This window comes from Pristis pectinata, chromosome 15 (genome assembly GCF_009764475.1).
Source record: "Pristis pectinata isolate sPriPec2 chromosome 15, sPriPec2.1.pri, whole genome shotgun sequence".
Taxonomy (NCBI): domain Eukaryota; kingdom Metazoa; phylum Chordata; class Chondrichthyes; order Rhinopristiformes; family Pristidae; genus Pristis; species Pristis pectinata.
The window spans coordinates 50443589-50463133 of NC_067419.1; the positions used below are offsets into that span (position 1 = coordinate 50443589).

General features: G+C 42.9%; 1 protein-coding gene across 12 annotated transcripts in view; it reads right to left on the reverse strand.

The window, feature by feature from the left end:
• The window catches only part of tspan11 (tetraspanin 11), a 107078-nt gene that overhangs the window by 68205 nt on the left and 19328 nt on the right, over positions 1–19545 (reverse strand). Inside the window, exon 2 of one of the 12 annotated variants that reach the window (XM_052030251.1) lies at positions 16617–16732. The exons of 10 other annotated variants lie outside the window; for them this stretch is intronic. The gene's annotated coding sequence lies outside the window, so the exon portion shown is untranslated. Of the gene's footprint in view, positions 1–16616; positions 17186–19545 lie in introns of those variants that run through there. One more of the 12 variants, XM_052030249.1, reaches the window with a different exon arrangement.

Consider the following 19545-nt stretch of genomic DNA (forward strand, 5'->3'; position numbering starts at 1 on the left):
CTCTGTGTAAAAAACTTACCCCTGACATCACCCCTATACCTTCCTCCAATCACCTTAAAATTATGCCCCCTCATGTTAGCCATTTTTGCCCTGGGAAAAAGTCTCTGACTGTCCACTCAATCTATGCCTCTAATCATCTTGTACACCTCTATCAAGTCACCTCTCACCCTCCTTCTCTCCAAAGAGAAAAGCCCTCGCTTACTCAACCTATCCTCATAAGACATGCTCTCCAATCCAGGCAGCATTCTGGTAAATCTCCTCCGTACCCTCTCTAAAGCTTCCATATCTTTCCTATAATGAGGTGACCAGAACTGAACACAACACTCCAAGTGTGGTTTAACTAGAGCTTTATAGAGCTGCAACATTACCTCGCGACTCTTGAACTCAATACCCCAACTAATGAAGGCCAACACAGCATACGTCTGCTTAACAACCTTATCAACCTGCGTGACAACCTTCAGGGATCTATGGACGTGGACCCTAAGACCCTCTGTTCCTCCACACTGCTAAGAGTCCTGCCATTAACCTTGTATTCTGCCTTCATATTTGATCTTCCAAAGAGTATCACTTCACACTTTTCCGGGTTGAACTCCATCTGCCACTTCTCAGCCCAGATCTGCATCCTATCAATGTCCCATTGTAACCCTTGACAACCTTCTACACTATCCACAACACCACCAACCTTCGTGTCATCAGCAAACTTACTAACCCACCCTTCCACATCCTCATCCAGAACAGATCCCTGCAGAACACCACTGGTCACCAGCCTCCAGGCATAATACACTCCATCTACCACCACCCTCTGTCTTCTAAGGGCGAGCCACGTCTGAATCCACACAGCCAAGTTTCCCTGGATCCCATGCCTCCTGACTTTCTGAATGAGCCTTCCATGATGAATCTTATCAAAAGCCTTACTAAAACCCATGTACACCAGATCCACTGCTCTACCTTCATCAATGTGCCTTGTCATATCCTCAAAGAATTCAATCAGGCTCATGAGACACGACCTGCCCCTCACAAAGCCATGTTGACTGTCCCTAATCAGCCTATGCTTCCCCAAATGCCCATAAATCCTGTCTCTAAGAATCTTCTGCAGTAATTTGTCCACCACTGAAGTAAGACTCACTGGTCTGTAATTCCCTGGGTTATCCCTACTCCTTTTCTTGAATAAAGGAACAACATTTGCCACCCTCCAATCATCCGGCACTACTCCTGTGGCCAGTGAGGACGCAAAGATCATCAACAAAGGCGCAGCAATTTCTTCCCTCGCTTCCCATAATAACCTTGGATATATCCGGTCTGGCCCCAGTGACTTATCTATCCTAATATTTTTCAGAAGTTCCAGCACATCTTCTTTCCTCCTGTAGACATGCCCTAGCATATCAGCCTGTCGTACGCTATCCTCACAAACATCAAAGTCTCTCTCACTGGCGAATACTGAAGCAAAGTATTCATTAAGGACCTCCCCTACCTCTTCCAACTCCAGGCACGTGTTTCCGCTTTTATCCCTGATCAGTCCTACCATCACTCGAGTCATCCTGTTATTCTTCACATGTGAAGAACGCCTTGGGGTTTTCCTTGATCCTACTTGCCAAGGACTTCTCATGCCCCCTTCTAGCTCTCCTAAGTCCATTCTTAAGCTCCCTCCTGGCTACCTTTCAACTCTCCAGAGCCCCATCTGATCCTTGCTTTCTAAACCTTAAATAGTCTTCTTTCTTCCTCTTGACAATATATTCTACTTCTCTTGTTAACCATGGTTCCTTCACTGCACCATCCTTATTCTGCCTCAATGGGGCAAACCTATCCAAAACCCCATGCAAGTACTCGCTAAACAATGTCCACATTTCCGTTGTGCACTTCCCCAAGAACAACTGTTCTCAATTTACGCTCCCAAGTTCCTGCCTATTAGAATCATAATCCCTGCTCCCCCAATTAAATACTTTCCCATATTATCTGCTCCTATCCCTCTCCAAGGCTATGGCAAAGGTCAAGGAATTATGGTCATTATCTCCAAAATGCTCTCCCACCGAGAGATCTGAAACCTGATCAGGCTCATTGCCTAGTACCAGGTCTAGTATGGCCTCTCCTCTAGACAGCCTGTCCACATACTGTGTCAGGAATCCTTCCTGGACACACCAAACAAACTCTGCCCTGTCTATCCCCTTTACACTAAGGAGGTGCCAGTCAATATTAAGGAAGGTGAAATCACCCATAACAACACTGTAATTTTTGCACCTCTCCAAAATCTGCCTCCTGATCTGCTCCTCAGCAACTCTGCTGCTATTGGGGGGGTCTGTAGAATACTCCCAATAGAGTGATTGCTCCCTTCCTGTTTCTGACTTCCACCCACACTGACTCAGTGGACAATCCCTCCAGGACATCCTCCCTTTCTACAGCTGTGATACTGTCCCTGATCAAAGCCACTCCCTCACCTCTTATACCTCCGTCCCTGTCCCTTTTGAAACATATAAACCCTGGAACATCCAGCAGCCATTCCTGCCCTTGTGACAGCCAAGTCTCTGCAATAGCCACAATGTCATAGAGCATGGGTAAGTACATGGAACTAAGTTCATCAGCCTTATTCCTGATATTTTTCACATTAGACACACTTCAGCCCATCCAACTGACTGCAATTTTGCCCTTTCAACTGTTATCTTTCCTCATAGTCTTTCTACACGCTGTATCTACTTGTACACTAAATGTACCAACTTCTGACCTGTCACCCAGGTTGCCACCCCCCCTGCCAAACTAGTTTAAACCCTCCCCGACAGCTCTAGCAAACCAGCCCCTATGAGTATTTCTAACAACATTTCTTAAAAATACAAAATAGTGAAAGATTTCACTTACTGTGGTAGTAACTGGGATACAGTCAGTATAACAGGGCACAGACAGCAGTTACAAAAATTGTTTTAGCCAATTTACAGATTCGTTTACCAATGCAGCATGGAAATAGACCCTTCGGCCCAACTAATCCATGCCATCCAAGGTGCCGAGCTAAGCTAGTCCTATTTTGGCCCATATCCTTCTAAACTTTTCCTATCCATGTACCTAGAACCATAGAACACTACAGCACAGAAAACAGGCCATTTGGTCCTTCTAGTCTGTGCCGAAACTTTATTCCACTAGTCCCGTTGTCCTGCACCCAGTCCATAACCCTCCAGACCTCTCCCGTCCATGTATCTATCCAATTTATTCTTAAAGCTCGAGAGTGAGCCCGCAGTTACCACATCAGATGGCAGCTCATTCCACACTCCCACCACTCTCTGAGTGAAGAAGTTCCCCCTAATATTCCCCCCGAAACCTTTCCCCTTTCACCCTGAAGCCATGTCCTCTCGTACTTATCTCTCCTAATCTAGGTGGAAAGAGCCTACTCGCATTTACTCTGTCTATACCCCTCATAATTTTGTAAACCTCTATCAAATCTCCCCTCATTCTTCTACACTCCAAGGAATAAAGTCCTAACCTGTTCAATCTTTCCATGTAACTCAACTCCTGAAGACCTGACAACATTCTACTAAGTCTTCTCTGCACTCTTTCAATCTTACTAATATCCTTCCTATAGTTAGGTGACCAGAACTGCACACAATAGTCCAAATTCGGCCTCACCAATGTCTTATACAACCTCACCATAACATCCCAACTCCTATACTCAATACTTTGATTTATGAATGCCAGGATGCCAAAAGCCTTCTTTACAACCCTGTCTACCTGTGATGTCACTTTCAGGGAATTATGTATCTGAACTCCCAGATCCCTTTGTTCCTCCGCACTCCTCAGTGCCCTACCATTTACTATGTATGTCCTACCTTGATTTGTCCTTCCAAATGCAACACCTCACACTTGTCTGCATTAAATTCCTTCTGCCATTTTCTGGCCCATTTTTCCAGTTGGTTCAGATCCCTCTGCAAGCTTTGAAAGCCTTCCTCGCTGCCCACTACACCTCCAATCTTAGTATCATCAGCAAACTTGCTGATCCAATTTACCACATTATCACCTAGGCCATTGATATAGACAATAAACAACAATGGCCCCAGCACAGATCCCTGAGGCACACCACTAGTCACAGGCCTCCAGTCTGAGAAACAATCATCCACTACCACTCTCTGCCTTCTCCCACACAGCCAATTTCAAATCCAGTTTACAACCTCTCCATGGAACCTCGTGTCTGAACCTTCTGAACTAACCTCCCACGTGGGACCTCATCAAAGGCCTTACTAAAGTCCATGTAGATGACATCCACAGCCTTTCCTTCATCTACTTTCTTGGTAACCTCCTCGAAAAACTCTACAAGATTCGTTAAACACAATCTACCACGCACAAAGCCATGCTGAGTATCCTTAATCAGCCCTTGGCTGTCCAAATACTTGGATATCCGATCTCTCAGAACACCTTCCAATAATTTACCTACTGCTGATGTCAGGCTCACCAGCCTGTAATTACCTGGTTTAGTTTTAGAGCCTTTTTTAAACAACGGAACAACATGAGCTACCCTCCAGTCCTCTGGCACCGCACCCGTGGCTAAGGACATTTTAAATATATCTGCCAGGGCCCTTGCAATTTCTACACTAGTCTCCCTCAAGGTCCGAGGAAATATCATGTCAGGCCCGGGGGATTTATCGACCTTTATTCACTGTAAGGCAGCAAGCACCTCCTCCTCTTTAATCCCTATATGTTCAATGACACTACTGCTTGTTTCCCTTCCTTACATATGCACTATGCCAGTTTCCTGAGTAAATATTGATGCAAAAAAACTGTTTAAGATCTCCTCCATCTCCTGAGGCTCCACATATAGTCCACCACTCTGATCTTCTATGGAACAAATTTGTCCCTTACTATCCTTTTACTCTTAATATACTTGAAGAAACCCTTTGGGTTTACCTTCGCATTATCTGCCAGAGCAACCTCATGCCTTCCTGATCTCTTTCTTTAGTATTATCTTACTTTTTCTATACTCTTCAATCACCTCATTTGTGCCTAGTTGCCTATACCTGCTATACACCTCTTTCTTCTTCTTAACCAGATCGCCAATATCCCTTGAAAACCAAGGTTCCCTATACCTGTCCAAGTGTTTTTTTAAACATTGCAATTCCTAACCAAATCTTTATACAGCTGCAACATGAATTCCTTACTCTTATACACAATCTACTTCGGTGGCCACTTTCAGTGAGCAAGACTTGGACCCAAAGATCCCTCCGTACATTAATGCTGTGAAGGGTCCTGCCATTGACTATGTACCTTCCCCTTACATTAGGCAGCCCAAAGTGTACACCTCACACTTGCCCAGATCAAACTCCATCTGTTATTTCTCCGTCCATATCTGTAGCTGATCGATATCCAGCCCTCTACTCTGTCCACAACTCCACCAACCTTTGTGTTGTCTGCAAATAAACCCCTCCAGCTACATTTTTATCCATCATTTATATATATTTGGAGTAACATTTTGGAGTACTTGGAAGTACGTGATAAAATATGGAAAAGTCAGCACTTTTTCCATTAAGAAGGTATCTTGCCTGACACATTTGTTGGAATTCTTTGAGGAGGTAACAAGCAGGTTAGACAAAGGAGAGTCAGTGGATGTTACTTACTTGGATTTTCGGAAGGCCTTTGACAAGGTGCCGCACATGAGGCTGCTAAACAAGATAGGAGCCCATGCTCTTACAGGAAAGGTACTAGCATGGATAGAAGATTGGCTGATTTGCAGAAGGCAGAGAGTGGGGGCAAAGGAGGCCTTTTCAGGATGGTGGCCGGTGACTAGTGAAGTTCCGCAGGGGTCAGTGTTGGGACTGCAACTTTTCATCTTATACGTTAATGATCTAGATGAAAGAACCGATGGCATTGTGGCCAAGCTTGCAGATAATATCAAGACAGGTGGTGGGACAGGTAGTGTCACTGAAGCAGGGAGTTTGCAGGACAGAGAGGTTGGGGGAGAGCGGGCAAAGAAGTGGCAGATGGAATACAGCGAAGGGAAGTGTGGGGTTATGTACTTTGGTAGGAAGAATAAATGTGTGGACTATTTTCTAAATGGGGAGAGAATTCAGAAATCAGAGGTGCAAAGGGACTTGGGGGTCCTAGTGCAGGATTCCCTAAATGTTAACTTGCAGGTTGAGTCAGTAGTAAGGAAAGCAAATATAATGTTAGCATTCATTTTGAATATTTTTAGAATATAAAAGCAAGGATGTACTGCTGAAGCTTTATAAGGCGTTGGTCAGACCACATTTGTAATGTGAGCAATTTTGGGCACCGTATCTAAGGAAGGATATGCTGGGCTTGGAGACGGTCCAGGGGAGGTCCACAAGAATGATCCCAGGGATGAAAGGCTTGATGTACAAGGAGCATTTGATGGCTCTGGGCCTGTACTGGAGTTTAGAAGGATGGGGGGTGGGGGGGGGGGGGGGAAACAATACTGAAGGCCTGGATAGAGTGGACATGGAGAGGACGTTTTCATTAGAAAGAGTCTAGGATCTGAGGGTACAGCCTAAGACTAAAGGGACATCTCTTTAAAACTGAGGAGAGGAGGAATTTCTTCAGCACGATGGGCCAAATTGCCTAATTCTGCTCCTATATCTTATGGTCTTATATCGGAAGCAACAGAGGCCCCAACACTGATCCTACAGAACACCACTGGTCACGGACCTCCAACCAGAACAACACCCCTCCACCATAACACTGTCTTCTATGGGCAAGCCAATTCTGAATCCAAACTACCAAGTCACCATGGATCCCATGCATCTTAACCTTCTAGATCAGCCTACTATGAGGGACCTTGTCAAATGTCTTACTAAAATCCACACTGACAATATCCACAGCCCTACCCTCAATCACCTTCATCACCTCCTCAAAAAACTCAATCAAGTTTGAAAGACATGACCTGCCCCACACAAAGCCATGCTGACTGTCCCTAATCAGGCCATGTGCTTAACACCTATCCCTAAGAATCCTCTCCAATAGCCTCCCTACCACTGACACGAGGCTCATTGGTCTATAATTTCCTCAATTATCCCTACTTTCCTCCTTGAACAAAGGAAGGACACTGGCTACTCTCCAGTCCAAGACCTTGCCTGCTGTTGGTGAGGATACAAAGGTTGTTGTCAAGGCCCTAGCAATCTCCTCTCTTGCCTCTTTCAGTAGCCTGGGATATATCCCATCAGGCCCTGGGGACTTAACAACCTTGATGCTCTTGAGATCTGGCAAGGCCTGCACTGCAGCAACTCACCAAGACTCTTCATACAGCACCTTACAAACCCACCACCTCAACCAGCCACAAGAAAAAAAGCATGGGGAACACCACCACCTGGAAGTTGCCCTACAAGCCACACACCATCCTGACTTGGAAATATATTGCCATTCCCTCACTGTCGCTGAGTCAAAATCCTGGAACTCCCTCTCTAACAGCCCTGTGGGTACACCCACACCTCAAGGACTGCAGTGGCTCAAGGCGGCAGTTCACCACCACCTTCTCAAGGTGCCGGCTCAGCCTACAAAGCCTACATCCCTTGAATGAATACAGAAAGAACTGCCAGTTGCCTATCACTTTAATTCTCCTTCCCACTCACACCTCTCTGCCTTTGGCCTCATGCACTCCTCCAATAAAACCCATTGCAAGTTCAACAAACAAAATGTTAAGTTCCATCTGGACACATTACAAAGACTCTGGATTCAACACAAAATTAAATAATGTCAGATAACAAACCTTTGCAATGTGTGTTGGAACCAACTGGTTCCAGTGCAAAGTCATGAGCTTGAAACGTTAACAGTGCTTCTCTCTCCACAGACACTGCTGACCTACTGCGGATTTCCAGCATTTTCTTTTATCTCAGATTTCTGACAAGTGCTGCACCCCCTATCTCATAATTCTGTTTTCATTCAACTCCTTCCACTTACATTTCATCCAAACTTTCAGTTGTGGTTAACAAGCTTTGATGCTGTTCTGTGCTGTCAGTCTCTCTGGGTCTCCACCCTGTCACAGACGGTCCCTTTATTTTCTCTGCCTCTTTCTTCAACTTAAATCATGCTTCTTCCCTTACTTCTGTCATCGAACTGAAACACTAATTCTTCCTTCTCTCTCCACAGCTGCTACCTGACTTGCTGAGTGTTTCCAGCATTTTCTGGCTTTATACTAATCTGGCGAGTTCATGAACCTCCAAAGAACCTCTGGCTATGGAGAGCAAAACTGCAGACACTCCTCCAGGAATGGGCCCCATGGCCTCCTACAGCCTCAGGAACCCCATCCCTTTGCAATAAAGGCCAGCATAACATTTGCCTCTACAGTGTTTACTGTCCCTGAATGTTTACTTTGCATTTTGTGAACAGGCTACTCAATCCCCGACACCCACATTTAATCATTTCTGAACACTCGAGAGTTGTTTCTGTTCTTCCCACCATTTCCCCTCGTCGTTCTCCATCTGCCATTGTCGTGCCCACTTAATCAGACTCTCTGCCTTTGCAGACTGCATCCTCCACACAGCTTGTTCTCTCTCCACCCACCTTTGTATCATGAACAAACTCTGATGAAAGGACCAACTCTTTTTATTCAAGTCACGAATAGCTGTGGCTCCAACGCCGATACTATTAACAGCCTGCCAACCTGAAAACGACCCATTTACTCCTACTCACTGCTACCAATCCTTGAACAACGCATGCCACTTAACAAATCGAGGTATTCTATGGCCAATGGCTCAATATATCTACTCTTCAAGATATCCTCAAAAATGCCCACCATTTCTCAAACAAATTTTGCTTTCATAAAATTACAATTGTTATTATGCTTTTATGATTTTTAAGCACTGTATTTACATATCCTCATTCTGCTTGGCAGGTTTACTACATTCTTGTAAAAAGATAAGAACCAAATTGCCTGACATCCCAACAATTTGCTCTCCGCATTATAATTCCATAAGACCATAAGATATAGAGCAGAATTAGGCCACTCGGCCCATTGAGTCTGCTCTACCATTCAATCATGGCTGATATTTTTTCTCAAACCCATTCTCCTACCTTCTCCCTGTAATCCTTAACCCCCTTATCAATCAAGAACCTATCAATCCCTGCCTCAAATACATCCAATGACTTGGCCTCCACACCCCTCTGTGGCAACAAATTCCACAGATTCACCACCCTATGGCTGAAGAAATTCATCCTTATCTTAGTTCTAAAGGGACGTCCCTTTATTCTGAGGCTGTGCCCTCGGATCCTAGACTCTCCCACTAATGGAAACATCCTCTCCATGTCTACTCCATCCAGGCCTTTCAGTATCAAAAATCAGAATCAGATTTATTATCACTGACTTAGATGACATGAAATTTGTTGTTTTATGGCAGCAGTACAGTTCAAAGACATAAAATTGCTAAAAATTACAAAAATAAATAAATAGTGCAAAAAAAAGGAATAATGAGGTAGTGTTCTTGGGTTCATGGACCGTTCAGAAATCTGATGGCGGAGGGGAAGAAGTTGTTCCTGAATCGTTGAGTGTGGGTCTTCAGGCTCCTGTTCCTCCTCCCCCAATGGGAGTAACTAGAAGAGGACATGTCCCGGATGGTGAGGGTCCTTAATGATGGATGCCACCTTCTTGAGGCACCGCCTCTTGAAGATGTCCTCAATGGCGGGGAGGGGTTGTGTCTGGTAGGTTTCAATGAGATCCCCCTTGATCCTTCTGAACTCCAGTGAGTACAGGCCCAGAGACATCAAACACTCCTCATACATCAAGCCTTTCATTCCTGGGATTATTCTTATGAACCTCCTCCTGACCCTCTCTAGGGCCAGCACATCCTTCCTTAGATACGGGGCCCAAAATTGCTCACAGTATTCCAAATGCGATCAGACCAATTTCTTATAAAGCCTCAGTATTACATCCTTGCTTTTATGTTCTAGGCCTCTTGAAATGAATGCTAACATTGCATTTGCCTTCTTTACTACTGACTAAACCTGCAAGTTAACCTTTAGGGAATCCTGCACTAGGACTCCCAAGTCCCTTTTCACCTCCGATTTCTGAATTCACTTCCCATTTAGAAAATAGTCTATGCCTTTATTCCTTCTACCAAAGTGCATGACCGTACACTTCCCTGCACTGTATTCCATCTGTCACTTCTTTGCCTATTCTCCCAACCTGTCCAAGTCCTTCTGCAGACTCCCTGCCTCGACGACACAACCTACCCCTCCACCTATCTTGGTATCATCTGCAAACTTGGCCATAATGCTATCAGTTTCTTCTTGTTTCCTCCTCTAAGGAGCTGACAATTTTAACTCTCCTTTAATTAAGCTTGTAGAATTTTTTTTATTTTTCTTGATAGAATATAGTTTCTAAATTCTCCATTTTTTCCCCCATTCTTTGAGGGTTTAAAATATATCCTAATCCTCAACTTTACTACTCCTCTAGGAAAAATTATATGTCTTATAAATAAGGTTAGCCTTACCCTCCTTAGTTCGTTTATTGTTGTCACAGACATACACAGGGTATAAATGCCATGAAAATTAGCTTTTTGCAGCAGCAACACAGTACATTACAAGACAAGAAATACATAAATTAACATAAACCTAAATTAACATAAATTATTCATAACGATCAGTGTGCAAAATAAACAAAATAAACATAACGACAAAGATCATAAGATATAGGACCAGAATTAGGCCATTCAGCCCATTGAGTCTGTTCCACCATTCAATCATGGCTGATGTTTTTCAACCCCATTCTTCCGCCTTCTCTCCGTAACCCTTAACCCCCAAGAACCTCTCAATCTCTGCTTAAATACACCCAATGACTTGGCCTCCACAGCCAAGTATAAAATGTTTCCTAAAATTCTTGAAATTATTTATCGAACTTCATGTTTATTAATTTACCATTATACTGGCTAATTTCTCTCTCAGACAATATCAAGAGCGTCATTCCCAAAAACACTTAAATTTTTACCATATTATAATCATCCATCACTTCATGATCACTTTTTCCAGCAGGATCCTTACTATGAGATTATTCATTGTACTATATCAGGTCTAAAAGAGCCAACCCTTGTAGGTTCACAATGTCCTGCTCTAGAAACTATCTGAAGTGCAACCCATGAACTTGTTCTACAAATTACTTTTGTCAATGTGATTTGCCTTGGATGCACATCACAGAATCACAGAGGTGCAGCACAGGAATGGGCCCTTTTGGCCCAACACATCCATGCCGACCGTGATGCCAAGCTAATCCCAATTGCCCACATTAGGTCCATATCCCTCTATGCTTTTCAGTTCTTGTCCAAGTGCCTCTTCAATGTTGTAACTTTAGTTCCCTTCACTATCTTTCTTGGCAGCTCATTCCAAATACTCAACCTACCCTAAGATCACCTTAAACCTGTGCCCTCTTATTCTAGACTTCCCTGCCCTGAGTTAAAGATTCTGATCATCTATCCTATCTAGGAAGAGATGGCAGAAAGGGGTGGGGAGGGGAAGATATGCCTGGGTCCCGTTGGAGATGGTGGAAGTGGTGGAGAATGATGTGTTGGATATGTAGACTGGTGGGATGAAATGTGAGGACAAGGGGGACCCTATCCCTGTTGGGTCTGGGAGGGGTGAGAGTGAGAGCAGAGGTGCAGGAAATGGCAGAAATACGGGTGCAAGCTCTCTCGACCACAGTTGGGGGAAGCCCCGGTTAAAAAAGAAGTTGGACATCTGATGTCCTGGAGTGGAAAGCCTCATCATGGGAGCAGATGCACCGGAGGTGGAGAAATTGAGAAAAAGGGATAGCATCCTTGCAAGAGACAGGGTGGGAGGAGCTGTAATCGAGGTAGCTGTGGGCATCAGTGGGTTTGTAGAAGATGTCAGTGGATAAGGAATCTCCTGAGACGGAGATGGAAAGATCGAGGAAGGAGAGAGAGGTGTCAGAGATAGTCCAAGTGAATTGGAGAGCTGAGTGAAAATTAGTGGTGAAATTTATGAAACTTGAGTTCCACACGGGTACAAGAGGTGGCACCAATGCAGTTGTTCATATAGCAGAGAAAGAGTTGAGGAGTGGGGCCAGTGTAGGCTTGGAATAGAGACTGTTCAATGTAGCCAACAAAGAGGCAGACATAGCTGGGGCCCAGGCGAGTGCCCATGGCTACACCCTTGGTCTGTAGAAAGTGAGAGGAATCAAAAGTAAAGTTGTCAAGGGTGAGGACAAGTTTAGCCAGGTGGAGGAGTGTTAGTAGAAGAGGACTGGTTCTGTCTCTGGTCAAGAAAGAAGCGGAGGCCATCATGATGGGGAATGGAGGTACAGTATATAGGGACTGGACATCCCTGGTGAAGATGAAGTTGTGCATGCTAGAGAACGATCCTATCCTATCTATGCCACTCATAATTTTATAAACCTCAATGAAGTCACTCACCAGCCTTTTCTGCTCTGGTGAGAACAATCCCACCCTATCTGATCTCTCCTTATAACTACAGCCCTCCATTCCAGGCAACATTTTGGTGAATTCCTTCTGCACTCTCTCTATTACTATCATATGGGTGGGTTAGTGAACCTGCAGACGACACTAAGATTGGTGGTTCATGGATAGTGTAGTAGTGTTACGGACTCAGTGAAAGTCCCTTTAAGATAGAGAGTGTGTGTGTATGTGTGTGTGGGGCGTGCTTACGTCAATAGAAGATAAAGGACGTAATGACGTTGTTGAAGAAGAAGAAGAGAGAGAGAGAGAGAAGGGAGAGAGACACCAGCCTGCTTGTTTTCTCTATCGATGGATGAGAAACAATAACTGTGTTTGCCACTGAAATCCATGTATGGAAGTTGGAAGTAATCCGGTGGAGTTCACTTTGTTGCTGACCTGTAGAAGGAAACAGGTATTTGTATGTGGACGACCACGGTTCGGATGCTTTTCGGGGTGAGGAAGTCACTACCGAGTAAACACTGAAGTGTCGTTTGGGTTCCATCGTGGAACATTTGGATTTCGTATGTATTCTCTCTATGTTTTTCTACATCTACACTTATCTTCAGACAACGGTGGTTGTTGAAGAAGCCCTTGCTCATGTTTCACCTTATGGCTTGCGGAACTGAACTTTAAGAACCATTCAGGAACTGGGAGTTTTGGACTTTGTCACACACACACACGACGAGTTTAGTTTTGGGGTTAACGTTCGAGGTTTAACATTTTTGAATTCTAACATACTAACATTTTAACTTTTATTTTACGTATTATCATAAGTAGTGATTAATAAAATAGTTTTTAACACTGAATCATGCTCAGTGTGTTTCTTTTGTTGCTGGTTTGTGACAAAATTGGGGGCTCGTCCGGGATAGTTCCCAAGGTTAACGAGTGTCGTCTGGGATTGTACCCCAGATTGACGAAATTTGTTCGAGATTCAATCCAAAGATTTTTGAGGGAGGTCTGATAAATTCTTTTTAATTGGCTTGTGTGTGTGGAAACCAGCAGCAATGGATATTAAGGCATTTTTGGAGTCACCAACCCAAAAGGGATTGGAGGTGGCGAAAAAGGATGATTTGATAAAGATTGCTACAAGGCTAAACCTTACAGAAGTAAAGCAGTCTATGAGAAAGGCAGATATTCAGAGACTGATAGCTGGCCATTATGTGGAAAAGAAAGTGTTTGAGAAGGAAGTGTTAAAACAGTTTCCTGGCAGTGAAATAGCAATTTCTGAGGCACAGGTGCAGCTGGCAAAGATAGAGGCTGAACGAGAGCAAAATAAATTAGAAGCTGAACGAGAACAAAAGAGATTAGAGGCTGAACGAGAGCAAACCCAGTTAAAGATAGAGGCTGAACGAGAACAAACCCAGTTAAAGATAGAGGCTGAACGAGAACAAAAGAAATTAGAGGCCGAACAAGAGGAAAAGAAATTAGAGACTGAACAAAAGCTAACTCAGATGAAGATAGAGGCTGATCTAGCAATGAAGCAGATGGAATTGAAGAGGATGGAGCTGGATAGTGAGGAGAAGGAAAAACAGAGGCAGCATGAGTTACAAATGAAGCGTAGGAGTTCGGAATCTGATTCTGATGATGGTTTTTCAGCCAGCAGGGAGGTTCGATTAGTCCCTCCGTTTGAAGAAGATCAGGTTGATCAGTATTTCCAACATTTTGAAAAGGTTGCTGTGAGTTCAAACTGGCCAAGGAAAGGATGGGCTCTTATGGTACAGAGTGTGATTAAAGGTAAAGCTCAAAAAGCTTATTCTGCTTTGTCTGTTGAGGATGCAGCTGATTATACCAAGGTAAAACAAGCTATTTTGAAGGCCTATGAATTGGTCCCTGAGGCTTATAGACAAAAATTCAGAGACTTGAGGAAATCTGCAGATCAGACTTATATGGAATTTGCCAATGGAAAGAGAATATGTTTTGAACGATGGTGCCTGGCTAAAAATGTAGATGGGGATTATGATAAATTGACAGAATTGATACTGGTGGAAGACTTTAAAAGATGTGTTCCAGCTGAATTAACAACATATTTAAATGAAAAGGCAGTGGAAACTTTACAAGAAACTGCTAGGTTGGCAGATGATTATGCTTTAACCCATAAATCCAAATGGGGACAACCTAAAACCTTTCAAAAGAGTTACAAAGACAATCCAGGTAAACCAGAGATTAAATTGGGAGGTAATCAAAAAGGAAAAGATGAAAAGAAGCCAGGGCTGGAGAAACCTGTTGAGCGTACTTGTTATTACTGTAGGAAACCTGGCCATGTGATATCTAATTGTGCCCTTTTGAAGAAAAAGAAGGAAGCTGGGCCCAATGCTTGCTTTCAGGCAATTAAAAATCAAAAAGGTTTAGGAGATGCTGTTAAAGATCAGTCCTTGCAAGAGGGAAAAGCGGAAAAGTTGGAGGAGGTGAGAAAGGAATTCCGTTCGTATGTATCAGAGGGTTTTGTTTCACTGAATGATGAGTCACCCCAGGTGCCAGTGAAAATTCTTAGAGATACTGGGGCTAGTCAATCTCTCTTGCTGGACAGTGTTTTAAATTTTGGTGAAGAAAGTGACACTGGTGAAGTAAATCTAGTACGAGGCATTACAGGTGAGACCATGTCTGTCCCTTTTCACAGGGTGATTTTAAAGTCAAAGTTCGTAGAAGGACCAGTCGAGATAGGGATAAGACCTAGTTTGCCAGTGGAAGGAGTTTCTTTGTTATTGGGAAATGACCTTGCAAATGGAGAAAGTGATCCTGTGGTACGGTTAACGACCAAACCAAGGATTGATGAGTCTGAGGATGATTCAGATGTTTACCCATCATGTGCGGTGACTCGAGCTAGAGCTAAAGAATTAGCCAAGACAGACAGTCCGGTGCAGTCTGATGTAGTTCCTTGTGACAGTCCTAAACAGGAAGAAAATTTTGATGCCTTATCTGAGACTTTTCTGTCTTCACTGGAGGATCAACATCCTTACAGTGAGCCTGAATTTAAAGATTTGTCTTTGTCAAGGAAGGATTTTATGGTGGAACAGACAAAGGACCCTGAGTTGACAGAATTGAAAGAAAAAGCTCTCTCATGTGAGGAGATTGAAAAGGTGCCAACTGGATACTATGTCAAAAATGGAGTGTTAATGAGGAAATGGAGACCTCCTCATGTTCCTGTTACTGAGGAATGGGAAGTTATTCATCAGGTTGTTGTTCCAAAAGTTTATAGGGATGAGATTTTAAACCTGGCCCATAGTATGCCTTTGGGTGGTCATTTTGGTGTGAATAAAACTGTAGGGAAGATCTTGAAACAATTCTATTGGCCTGGTTTGAGAAAAGATGTGGTGATGTTTTATCGAACCTGCCACACATGTCAGATGGTAGGTAAACCAAATCAAAAACCCCCTGTGGCTCCTTTGAAACCAATTCCTGCTTTTGGGGAGCCCTTTTCGAAGGTGATTGTGGACTGTGTTGGCCCCTTACCAAAGTCTAAGACTGGAAATCAGTATTTGTTAACCATCATGTGTGCCACTTCTAGATTTCCAGAGGCAATACCCCTTAGAAATATTAAGGCCAAGACGGTGTCAAAGGCTCTTGTAAAATTTTTTACCTTGTTTGGTTTGCCAAAAGAAATCCAATCTGATCAAGGTAGTAATTTTATGTCAAAAATTTTTCAACAAATAGTCTATGAGCTGGGAGCAAAGCAGATTGTATCATCTGCATATCACCCAGAATCTCAAGGAGCTCTGGAGAGATTTCATTCTACTCTCAAAAATATGCTGAAGACTTATTGCTTTGAAAACACCAAGGATTGGGACGAAGGTATCCATTTACTTTTGTTTGCTGTTAGAGAATCGATCCAGGAGTCAATCGGATTTAGTCCTTTTGAGCTTGTGTTTGGACATAGGGTGAGAGGACCTTTGGAGTTGTTGAGAGAGCAATGGGTTAATGAGGAAGTTCACTTGAGTCTGTTGGACTATGTCCAAAAATTTAAAACTCGGTTGGAGAGAGTCTGCCAGCTAGCGAGAGAGAATTTGAAAACAAGCCAGATAAGAATGAAGACATATTTTGATAGACGTGCTCGGCCTAGGACATTCGCAGTGGGGCAAAAGGTGTTGATATTTTTCCCTAGCCAAAATAATCCCTTGCAAGCTCGTTTTTCTGGACCCTATGTTATTGAATCTCGAGTGACTGATCTAACATATATAATCAAAACACCAGATAGACGCAAGAAAACACAACTCTGTCACGTAAACATGCTAAAACCTTATTATGAGAGGGATTCAGTTGTGGCCTTGGTGGATGGTGAAAAGGTTGTTTCTAGAATGCCTGATGTTGATGTTGAGGAAGGCCAATTTAGACCAAATATTGTTCCATCGAAACTGAAAAACCAAAATATCATGGAGAACCTTGAAACGAAGTTGGACCATTTACAAGTTTCACAAAAACAACAGATGAGAGAATTAATTTTAAAATTTAAAAATCTGTTCCCAGATGTTCCAAACAGAACATCGATAATTACCCATGATGTTGATGTTGGGGATGCAAAACCAATCAAACAACACCCATATCGAATGAATGTGGAAAAAAGTAAACTTGTTGATCAGGAAATCAAATACATGTTGGAAAATGATATTATTAGACATTCTACTTCAAATTGGAGTTCGCCCTGTGTTATTGTACCTAAACCTGATGGAACTGTTAGATTTTGCACAGATTACAGGAAAGTGAATGCTGTAACAAAGTCAGATGCTTACCCTATTCCTAGAGTGGATGATTGCATAGACAGAGTGGGAAAGGCAAAATTTCTTACAAAGATTGACCTATTAAAAGGGTACTGGTGTGTTCCATTAACAGATAGAGGAAGGGAGATTTCAGCCTTTGTAACCCCTTCTGGATTGTATGAATACAATGTTTTGCCATTTGGAATGAAAAATGCTCCGGCAACATTTCAAAGAATGATTAATTCAGTGATTCATGGGTTAAAACATACAGATGCCTACATTGACGACTTAGTGACTGGGAATGATACTTGGGAAGATCACATCTCTGCGTTAGAAAGGTTGTTTGAAAGACTTTCCAAGGCTAACCTTACAGTTAACTTGGCTAAAAGTGAATTTGGCCATGCCACTGTGACGTATCTTGGTTATGTTGTAGGTCAAGGCAAGCAAGCTCCTGTTCAGGCAAAAGTTCAAGCAATATCTGAGTTCCCTATTCCCACAGGTACGAGGACTGTTAGAAGATTTTTGGGAATGGTTGGATATTATCGAAAATTTTGTAAAAATTTTGCTGATATTGCTCTTCCCCTAACTAATCTTCAGAAGAAGGGAGTAAAGTTTGTTTGGACAGATTCTTGTCAAGAAGCATTTGAGAAGCTGAAAGCCATTTTATGCTACCATCCTGTGCTCAGAACACCTGACTTTGAAAAGCCATTTTCATTAGCAGTAGATGCCAGTGATGAAGCTGCAGGAGCTGTGTTGTTGCAGAAGGGTGACCTTGATGATATTGACCATCCTGTAGCTTACTTTTCAAAGAAATTTAATGAGCATCAAAAGAATTATTCCACCATAGAGAAAGAATTACTGTCGCTTGTTTTAGCCTTGCAACATTTCAGTGTATATGTTTGCACCGCTCAGAAACCATTGACTGTGTATACCGATCATAACCCATTGGTGTTTCTGAGCCGAGTCAAAAAACAAGAACAGAAGGCTGTTAAACTGGAGTTTAATTTTGCAAGAGTTTGATCTCATGATAACTCACATTAAAGGCAAAGATAATGTGATTGCTGATTGTCTTTCCCGATGTTAAATGAGAAACATGTATCTGTACTAATCTGATAGTCTGTAGTTGTGTAGCATGATAATTATTAACATTACTAACTCTATGCGCGGTTAAAATTTTCTTGGGAAAATTTTTTTTTTAGGTGGGAGGTGTTACGGACTCAGTGAAAGTCCCTTTAAGATAGAGAGTGTGTGTGTATGTGTGTGTGGGGCGTGCTTACGTCAATAGAAGATAAAGGACGTAATGACGTTGTTGAAGAAGAAGAAGAGAGAGAGAGAAGGGAGAGAGACACCAGCCTGCTTGTTTTTCTCTATCGATGGATGAGAAACAATAACTGTGTTTGCCACTGAAATCCATGTATGGAAGTTGGAAGTAATCCGGTGGAGTTCACTTTGTTGCTGACCTGTAGAAGGAAACAGGTATTTGTGTGTGGACGACCACGGTTCGGATGCTTTTCGGGGTGAGGAAGTCACTACCGAGTAAACACTGAAGTGTCGTTTGGGTTCCATCGTGGAACATTTGGATTTCGTATGTACTCTCTCTATGTTTTTCTACATCTACACTTATCTTCAGACAACGGTGGTTGTTGAAGAAGCCCTTGCTCATGTTTCACCTTATGGCTTGCGGAACTGAACTTTAAGAACCATTCAGGAACTGGGAGTTTTGGACTTTGTCACACACACACACACGACGAGTTTAGTTTTGGGGTTAACATTCGAGGTTTAACATTTTTGAATTCTAACATACTAACATTTTAACTTTTATTTTACGTATTATCATAAGTAGTGATTAATAAAATAGTTTTTAACACTGAATCATGCTCAGTGTGTTTCTTTTGTTGCTGGTTTGTGACAGTAGGTTGCCAAAGGGTACAGCAGGATATAGATCAGTTGCAGATATGGGCAGAGAAATGGCAGATGGAGTTTAATCCAGCCAAATGTGAGGTGTTGCACTTTGGAAGATCAAACGTAAAGGGAAAGTACAGTTAATAGCAGGACCGTTAACAGTGTTGATGTACAGAGGGATCTTGGGGTCCAAGTCCATAGCTCTCTGAAGGTGGCCATGCACGTCGATAGGATGGTAAAGGAGGTGTATGTCATACTTGCCTTTATTAGTTGGAGCAAACAGTTCAAGAGTTAGGAAGTTATGTTGCACCTTTATAAAACTCTGGTTAGGCTGCATCTGGAAACATTGCATTCAGTTCTGGTCGCCACATTACAGGAAGGATGTGGAGGCTTTGGAGAGGGTATGGAAGAGGTTTACCAGGATTCTGCCTGGATTAGAGGGCATGTGCTATAAGGAGAGGTTGGACAAAGTTGCATTGTTTCCTCTGGAGCATTGGAGGATGAAGGTTACACAATTATGAGAGGCATAGATAGGGTAGACAGCCGGTATCTTTTTCCCCAGGGTCAAA